We start from the raw sequence: 10,055 nt of genomic DNA on the forward strand, positions 1-10,055 counted from the left end.
CACCTAATTACCTCAATCCCAACAGGCCTTCTCCAAGGCACATTGTATTGAAGCTGTCAAAAATTAACACCAAAGAAAGAATCCTCAAGGCAGCCAGGGAAAAGAAGACGGTAACTTACAAAGGAAAGCCCATTAGATTATCATCAGATTTTTCAGCAGAAACTCTACAAGCCAGGAGGGAGTGGAACCAAATATTCAAACTATTGAAAGAGAGAAATCATGAGCCAAGAATAATATATCCAGCAAAGATATCCTTTAGATATGAAGGAGGAATAAAGACCTTTCCAGACATACAGAAGCTGAGGGAATTTTCTAATACATGAACTGCACTACAAGAAATACAAAAGGAGGCTATTCGACCACCATCAACAGGGACATTTGTGGCAACCAAAACATAAAAAGGGGGAGAGTAAAGGCCTGACCCGGAATATGGGAATGGAGAAAGTAAGCGTGCTGAAGAAAATGGAATACTCTAAATATCAAACTTTCTTTTACATAAACTTAAGGGTAACCACTCAAAAAACATCCAGAACTGAAATATATTCTGTAATAAAAGAAGAAACAGAGGGAAACACCATAGAATACCACCACACAGAAATAATAGAAAACAACAAAAAGGCAAAGAGACAATGGAGACACAGCCTTACCAGAAAACTAAAGATAGAATGACAGGAAATCCTCACGTATCAATAATCACCCTAAATGTAAATGGACTGAACTTACCATTAAAAAGGCACAGAGTAGCAGATTGGATCAAAAAACTAAACCCAACCATATGCTGTCTCCAAGAGACACATCTCAGCTACAAGGACAACCATAGACTCAAAGTGAAAGGGTAGAAATTGACACTCCAAGCAAATGGCACCCAGAGAAAATCAGGTGTAGCCATAATGATATCAGATGAAACAATTTTCAAGGTGAAAAAGACAACAAGAGAGAAAGATGGACATTTCATCATGGGAAAGTGGACTATACAACAAGAAGACATAACAGTCATCAATATGTATGCCCCCAATCAGGGAGCACCAAAATATACCAAGCAACTACTAACAGAGCTAAAGGGAGAAATAGACCAAAACACAATTATACTAGGGGACTTAAATACATGACTGACAGCTACAAATAGATCATCCAAACAGAAAACAAATAATGAAATAGCAGCCCTAAATGACAAATTACATGAAATGGACATCATTGACGTATATAGAACATTTCATCCTAAAACATAGTCTATACATTCTTTTCGAGTGTACATGGAACATTCTCAACGACAGACCATATACTGGGGCATAAAAGCAGCCTCAGCAAATTTAAGAAGATTGAAATCATACCAACCATATTCTCTGATCACAAGGCTTTGAAATTGGATATCAACTGGAAAAAGAAAGCAGAAAAAACACAAATACATGGAGATTAAACAACATACTTTCAAAGAACGACCGGGTCAAAGAAGAAATCAGAGGGGAGATGAAAAGATACATAGAGACAAATGACAATGAAAACACCTCCTACCAAAATTTTTGGGATGTAGCGAAAGCAGTTTGAAGGGAGAAATTTATATCATTACAGGCCTATCTCAAGAAAGAGGAAAAATCCCAAATCAATAACCTTGTGTTACACCTTAAAGAACTAGAAAAAGAAGAACAAGTGAAACCCAAGGTCAGCAGAAGAAAGCAAATAACAAAAATCAGAGGAGAACTAAATGAAATAGAGGACAAAAGACAATAGAAAAAATTAATGTGACAAAGAGATCGTTCTTTGAAAAGATTAACAAAATTGACAAACCCTTGGCTAGACTCTCTAAGATAAAATGACAGAAGACACTAATTAACAAAATCAGAAATGAAAAATGGGAAGTTATCACTGACACGTTCTTAGAAGCATATAGCCTTCCTTGGCTGAACTATGAAGAATTGGAAAATCTAAACAAACCGATCACAAGCAACGAAATTGAATCTGTCATCCAAAACCTTCTCAAAAGCCAAAGTCTGGGACCAGATGGCTTCACTAGTGAATTCTACCAAACCTTCAAAGATGATCTAATACCAATTCTGCTCAACGTTTTCCAAAAAATTGAAAATGAGACAGTAATCTCTAATTCATTTAGGAAGACAACATTACCCTGATATCAAAACCTGGTAAAGACAACACAAAAAAAGAAAACTACAGACCAATATCTCTGATGAACACAGATGCAAAAATCCTAAACAAAATTCTAGCAAATCGATTACACCAATGCATTAAAAAGATCATTCATCACGACCAAGTGGGGTTCATAACCAGGGCACAAGGATGGATCAACATCCGCAAATTCATCAATGTGATACATCACAGAAACAAAATAAAGGACAAAAATCATATGATTATATCCATTGATGCAGAAAAAGCATTTGACAAGATACAAAATCCATTTATGATTAAAACACTTAATAAAATAAGTATAGAAGGAAAATACCTTAACATAATAAAGGCCATCTATGACAAGTCCTCAGCTAATCTCATAATTAATGGTGATAATCTGAAGCACTTTGCTCTACGTTCAGGAATATGACAGGCATGTCCCCTATCACCTCTGCTTTTCAACATAGTGTTGGAAGTCCTTGCAAGAGCCATCAGGCAAGAGAAAGAAATAAAAGGCATCCAAATTGGGTATGAACAAGTTAAATTATCACTCTTTGCAGATGACATGATGCTATATGTAGAAAACCGTAAAGAATCCACCAAAAAGCTATTAGAAACCATCAACAAATACAGTAAAGTTGCTGGCTACAAAATCAACGTACAAAAGTCCATTTCATTCCTATATGCTAACAATTAAATCTCAGAATAAAAATACAAAAAGCAATTCCTTTTGCAATTGCAGCAAAAAGAATAAAATACCCAGGAATAAACTTAACCAAGGATGTGAAGGACCTATAATCTGAAAACTATAACTCATTTTTGAAAGAAATTGAAAAGACTCAAAGAAATGGAAAGACATTCCATGCTCATGAATTGGAAGAATCAACATAGTTAAAATGGCCATATTACCTAAAGCAATATACAAATTTAATGCAATCCCCATCAAAATCCCAATGGTATATTTTAAAGAAATAGAACAAAAAATCATCAGATTTCTTTGGAACCACAAAAGACCGTGAATAGCCAAAGCAATCTTAAGAAAAAAGAACAATGCTGGAGGTATCACACTGCCTGACTTTAGCTTGTACTACAGGGCTACAATAATCAAAACAGCTTGTCATTGGCGGAAAAACAGACACATAGACCAATGGAATAGAATTGAGAACCCAGAAATAAAACCACATAAACATGGACAGATAATTTTTGACAAAGAAGCTAAAAACATACAATGGAGGAAAGACAGCCTCTTCAATAAATGGTGCTGGCATAATTGGATAGCCACGTGCAAAAGAATGAAACTGGACTGTTATCTGTCACCATTTACCAAAATTAATTCAAAATGGGTCAAAGACTTAAGCATAAGATCTGCCACAATAAACTGCATTGAAGAAAACATAGGTACTAAACTTATGGACCTTGGGTTCAAAGAGCATTTTATGAATTTGACTCCAAGGCAATGGAATTAAAAGCTAAAATAAACAAATGGGACTATATGAAACTTAAAAGCTTCTGCACATCAAAAGAAACCATCGACAAAATAAAGAGGCAACCGACTGAATGGGAGAAGATTTTTGCAAACAGTTCCTCTGATAAGGGTCTAATATCCAAAATATACAAGAAACTCATGAAACTCAACTAGAAAAAAACAAACAACCCAATTCAAAAATGGGCAGAGGACCTGAAGAGACATTTCTCCAAAGAGGACATACAAATGGCAAACAGACATATGAAAAAATGCTCAACATCACTAATCATCAGAGAAATGCAAATAAAAATCACAATGAGATATCACCTCATCCCAGTTAGAATGGCTATCATCAACAAGATAAATAGTAACAAGTGTTGGAGAGGCTGTGGAGAAAAATGAACCCTCATCCACTGTTGGTGGGAATGCAGACTGGTGCAGCCACTATGGAAGGCAGTGTGGAGGTTCCTCCCAAAATTACAAATAGAATTACCATATGACCCAGCAATCCTCTTCTGGGTATCTACCCAAAAAATTTGAAATCATTTATATGTAAAGACACATGTGCTCCAATGTTCATTGCAGCTTTGTTTACGGTGGCCAAGACATAGAAACAACCAAAATGTCCTTCTATAGATGAATGGATAAAGAAGTTGTGGTATACGTACACAATGGAATACTATTGGGTGTTAAGGAAAGATGATGTAGGAACATTTGTGACAACATGGATGGATCTTGAGAGTATAATGCTAAGCGAAATAAGTCAGACAGTAAAAGCAGAGAACACTGTGATTTCACTGATATGTGGTATATAAACCAAAAACAACAAAAGAACAATACAAAGAAATGAGAAACAAAACTCATAGACACAGACAATAGTTTAGTGGTTACCAGAGGGTAAAGGGTTTGGGGGGGTGGGAGATGAGGGTAAGGGGGATGAAATATATGGTGATGGAAGGAGAACTGACTCTGGGTGGTGAATACACAATGGGATTTATAGATGATGTAATACAGAATTGTACACCTGAAATTATGTAATTTCATTAACAATTATCACCCCAATAAATTAAAAAAAAAAGCTATATGATTTCACTGATATGTGGTATATAAAACCAAAAACAACTAAAGAACAAGACAAATAAATGAAGAAAGGAAAACTCATTGACACAGACAATATTTTAGTAGTTACCAGAGGGTAAGTGGGTGGGGGTGGTAAATGAGGGTAAAGGGGATGAAATATATGGTGATGGAAGGAGAACTGATTCTGGGTGGTGAACACACAATGGGATTTATAGATGATGTAATACGGAATTGTACACCTGAAATCTGTAATTTTACTAACAATTGTCACCCCAAAATGTTGAAATAAAAAATAAACAAACAAACAAACAAATAAAGGAGACATACCAAAAAGGAAGGAAACATAGAATATATATACCCATGTGCATATATATGAGAAATACGTATGAGGTGTAGGTCTATGAGCATGTATATGTTATACCCACACACACACACACACCCCACAGACACACTCACCACTCACAGTCACAGTAAGCTCCATGTGTGAAACAAAATTGTCAGCCACAATTCTCGAATACAATGCTTAATTTGGAAATTAAAAAAGATTGAATTTGATTGTTAAATACTGGTTCGAGTTTTTTAAAAATCAGCTACAACAAATACATTCGTAAAAATAGTTTTGATGTTTTTGAATTTTTGATTTTATTAAATGTATTAATTTCATTGGTTTTTTATTCATCGTCTGTTAATTGAACACAGATGGCCATTTTTAACTAGCTTTAATTGTTGTGTCCTATTTTTCAACTTAGTGAATGGGTTTTTTCATTCACCCTTTTTTTTCTCCCACCATAGCCTCCACCCCAGCTCACTCCCTGGCAAAAATATGCCATTTGTCACAGGGTCCAGGCAAGACAGAATGAACAGCTCATTGAAAAGTCCATCTCAGCTCGTGGGAACAGCTAATCCTCAGGAATGCCTTGCTTTAGGGGGAAGTGTGTCAAGCAATCCACATATTAAGACCTAAACATGAAGCCAAAAATGGCCCAGAATAAACCAAAGCTGTGGACAGAAACATAATTGCAAGTGTTTTACCAGGGAACAAGCAGGTGAATTATCAGTGGAATAAAAAGACTTAATGACCAAACAGACACCACCATTGGTTTTGTAATTTTCATTTCTGTCTTCTGTAGATGCGTCTGGGAGCAAATTAAGAGACATTGGTCACCATATATTGGATCCCCATTACCCTGGAAAGAGAACTGACTCTGGGTGGTGAACACACGATGTGAGATGTAGATGATGTATTACGGAACTGTACACCTGAAATCTATGTAACTTTACTGACAAGTGGCACCCTAATAAACTTTAATTAAAAAAAGAAAAAGAGAGACTCTGGTCAGAAACTAGATTAACTCCCAGCCAATGCTCAAGAGGAAAACACCTTCTCCAGTCTGCAGAGACAGCCAATATAGAAGGTGAGAAAAAGCTTTGAAAACATTCAGCTCTGCTTAACCAAGATGGGATTTTTCTGTCCTTCAATCCCTGGCTAGCTCACAATTCACCTCTGTTAGGGAATAGGCAGCTATACATTTTCCATATAAATTCAAATTGGCCACTGCTCACTCGCATCCCCTCCTTCAAATCCAGCCATCCTAGTTCCTTTGAGGTTAGCTGAGAAGAGACCTTTTCTCTATGAATGCATAATTGGTCATTGATGAACAAACAGGCATTCACGCAGTCTACCTGACCTAGGAAAAAAATTCTGAACATCTTCCCAGATGTCCATGTCGGTCAACACAATCCCCATATAATTTATAATGTATTAAATATCAAAAAATAATGGATCTTTTCAGTTAGTATCTTGGCAGATGATGATAGCAGTATGTTTTATTTGAGAAGTCAGCACAGACTTCTCCCAGTAAATCTGCAAACAGAAAACTGTGAGCATTGGCCCCGGATCCTCCTAGAAAAAGGCTGCCATTATACTCCATTACAGTTAAAGCTATGTATGCACCTCCTGGATGGCATCCAATCACATAGCAGTTTTCCCTCCCTTTTCCTTTTTTTTTTCTTTTTTAGTAAAAACATGTCCTGTCAATAGCTAGACAGGGGTTTCTAGTAAAGAAACTGACTGAAAATCAACGAGGGGAATGTGTGCTGAAAGTAATGGGAGATTTTTCAGAATAATCAATAACAAGATACTTTTTTTGTAATCAGCTTTATGTGTTGTGTGACATTGTCATATGGACTGAAGCCTCCAGTCTAATGTATAACTCAGAAGTATCAGCAAGTGTCAGAAAGTACAAATTAGATGAGATGAAACTGCACAAAAAAAAGTGGAGTTATTTACTTAGGACTTGAATATAGCTTAAGATTTTTTAAAAAGTTCAAGATTTGTCTTTTTATTTTTTAGGTCTTTCTTGAATATTTGGTAAGATATGTGGGGACCCCTACATTCTGCAAAAAACTCAAAAGTGAAAAACAAACAAACAAACAAGATAGGATAATGAAAGTATCCTCTTTAGGAAATTAGGTATGTACTTTGCTAATTGTTTTCTAAAATGAAAACATTTTGCTCTTCAATGTTCAAGTTCTGATAAAAATCAGCAAAAAGCAATTAGAAAAGATGTTGCACTTTGGGGAAAAGAAAAGGCTCAAAGAATAAATCAATAGGCAGTAGAGAGCAGAGCCTTAAAGTCATACAGACCTGATCTCCCATCTCAGATCTACCACTTTGATTCATTCAACAATTATTACCTCAGGGTCTTCTATATACTAGATACTACACTGAAAAAAAAATGATTGCTGCCCTCATGGAACTTACATTTTATGGAGAGTGATGTAGACTGACACTGAACAAATAAATAAAAAAAGAATAAAATAAATTTTCTCTGAAGAAAATTATAATAAGGTAAGGTGATAAGAGTAACTGCACATCTATTATAGATTGGATGATCAGGTATGGCCTCTCTGAAAAGGTAACATTTGAACCTGGATGATGAAAAGGAGACAGCCACATGAAGACCTAGTGGAAAAGTATTCTAAGCAGAGAGAACAGCAAAGGCAAAGGCCCTAAGACACAAATAGCTTCACGTATTAAAGGAACGGAAAGAAGATCGATGTTCCTGGAGTTTGAGTATAAAGGAAAAAGAGTAGTAAGAGATGTGGTTGGGCAATAGGTAAGGGCCTGATCTTGTGGGCTTTACCATGGTTAGGTGTTATATTTCATAAAGACCCACTTACTGTGAGATATTGGGCAAGTTCCTTAGCTCTTTATGTCTCAGTTCCCTTACTTGTAAAAGAGATAATAAGAGTGCCTACCTCATAAGATTGTTGTGAAGATTAAAATAGGCAATATATGCAAAGCACAGTGACACGTAGTAAACATTTGATAAATATTAGTTGTTATATATTACAGGAAATCTCACTGTCGCTGATTGAGGCCTTAGAATCAGACAGCCTGTATGCAAATCCTGGTTCTGCCCTTTATCAGCTGTATGCCTTTGGGCAAGTTACTTAGGCTCCCTGAGCTTCAATTTTGTCATCTTTAAAATGAGGTCATAGGAATTTTTGTGCTCTTCCTACACATTTTGAGTATTTGAAATGTATTCATTAATGTTGTTATTATTATTATTCAAACTCTGGTCTAGGGTTCCTGGGTGGGAATTCCCACCTGTTTTCGGGAACGTTTTTTTTTTTTTTTTTTTTTTTTTGCTTTTTTTTTTTTTTTTTTTTTTTTTTTTGCTTTTCCGTTCCCGAATCCTGAGAAAAGTAGGTCAGGAAATCAGGAAAATCGGCTCCGTGAACCCAGGTGGTTGGTAGTATCGGCCATCACTTTGTGGAAGTGATTCATCATGGAGAACAGAAAACAGTTTGTATCTTGGGATTCGGGAACGGGAAAGTGAAAAAAATTCCTGAGAACAGGCGGGAATTCCCACCTGAAAACCCTACTCTGGTCTCAGGTATAAGTGGGAGTAGGCAGACACTTTTGTAGAATGTTTCCAAAGCTTCACTGTTCTTCCTAATGAATGAAGTTCCACCATTAAAAATGTGTTCCTTGTGCTTAAGACTCATAGTCCTGGATGGACAAAGCAGTACCGGTTAAGAACACAGGCTTTAGTGACATACAGAACTGGGATCAAATTAGACTGCCACTTTTTAGTTCTATGACCATTTTAAGTTTCTTCAGCTTGTTGAGCCTCAGTTTTCTTATCTATAGAATGTGGTTAGTCACGAAACTTCTCACAGATTGCTGTGAAATAACGCCATGTAAAGTTCTTAGTACAATATCTCGTGCTTAGTAAGCACCCTCATCCATATCAGCATTATTAATAAGTACTGTTAATTCTGGCTCAGCATCAATGAGTTTGGAGTTCCAGTCTTAGAAGTATCAGGAAATTTACATATGACTGGGAACAACATATTCATTTTACTAATAGGAGAACTCAGGAAAAGAGGGAGGAAGAGACTTGCCTAAATTCACACAGTGAGTAGGAAAGCTGAGTACGAAAACCAGATTTTGGTTTCCAGCCCAAACCTCTTTATTACAGCACAGAGTTAGCATTCAGATCCTTCTCTGGGAGCATGTTTTGCTGAAAGGAATGGTAGAGAGAGTAAGGCAGACAGAGACAGACAGAGAGAAAGCAAGCCAGCCTCCTGCTGCAGGATGAAGCCTGAGGAGAAAGGAGGCTGAGACCATGATATCAGTTTTGCTGACCAAAGTTGCCTAGGCCTGGGGCTCCATGAGCCTTCTGAGGTCTCTGCGGCTTGTACAAGAGCATAAATACCCAAAGGTAGACAGACTAAGCACAGAAGTTGGACAATTCTGGGCTTTATAACTCCTTTAAAAACAAACATTAGGAATGTGATTTTTTTTGTTTGTTTGTTTGTTTTTGTTTTTTTTTAATTAAATTTATTGGGGTGACAATTGTTAGTAAATTTACACAGATTTCAGGTGTACAATTCTGTATTACATCATCTATAAATCCCATTGTGTGTTCACCACCCAGAGTCAGTTCTCCTTCCATCACCATATATTTGATCCCCCTTACCCTCATCACCCACCCCCCACCCTCTGGTAACCACTAAATTATTGTCTGTGTCTATGAGTTTTTCTTTCTCATTTGTTTGTCTTGTTCTTTTGTTGTTTTTGGTTTATATACCACATATCAGTGAAATCATAGGGTTCTCTGCTTTTTCTGTCTGACTTATTTCACTTAGCATTATATTCTCAAGATCCATCCATGTTGTCACAAATGTTCCTATATCATCTTTCCTTAACGCCGAATAGTATTCCATTGTGTATATATACCACAACTTCTTTATCCATTCATCTATCGAAGGACATTTTGGTTGTTTCCATGTCTTGGCCACTGTAAATAAAGCTGCAATGAACATTGGAGTACACGTGTCTGTATAGAGAAATGCTTTCAGATTTTTTGGGTAGATA

The sequence above is a fragment of the Rhinolophus hipposideros genome, assembly GCF_964194185.1.
Source record: "Rhinolophus hipposideros genome assembly, chromosome: X".
NCBI lineage: Eukaryota > Metazoa > Chordata > Mammalia > Chiroptera > Rhinolophidae > Rhinolophus > Rhinolophus hipposideros.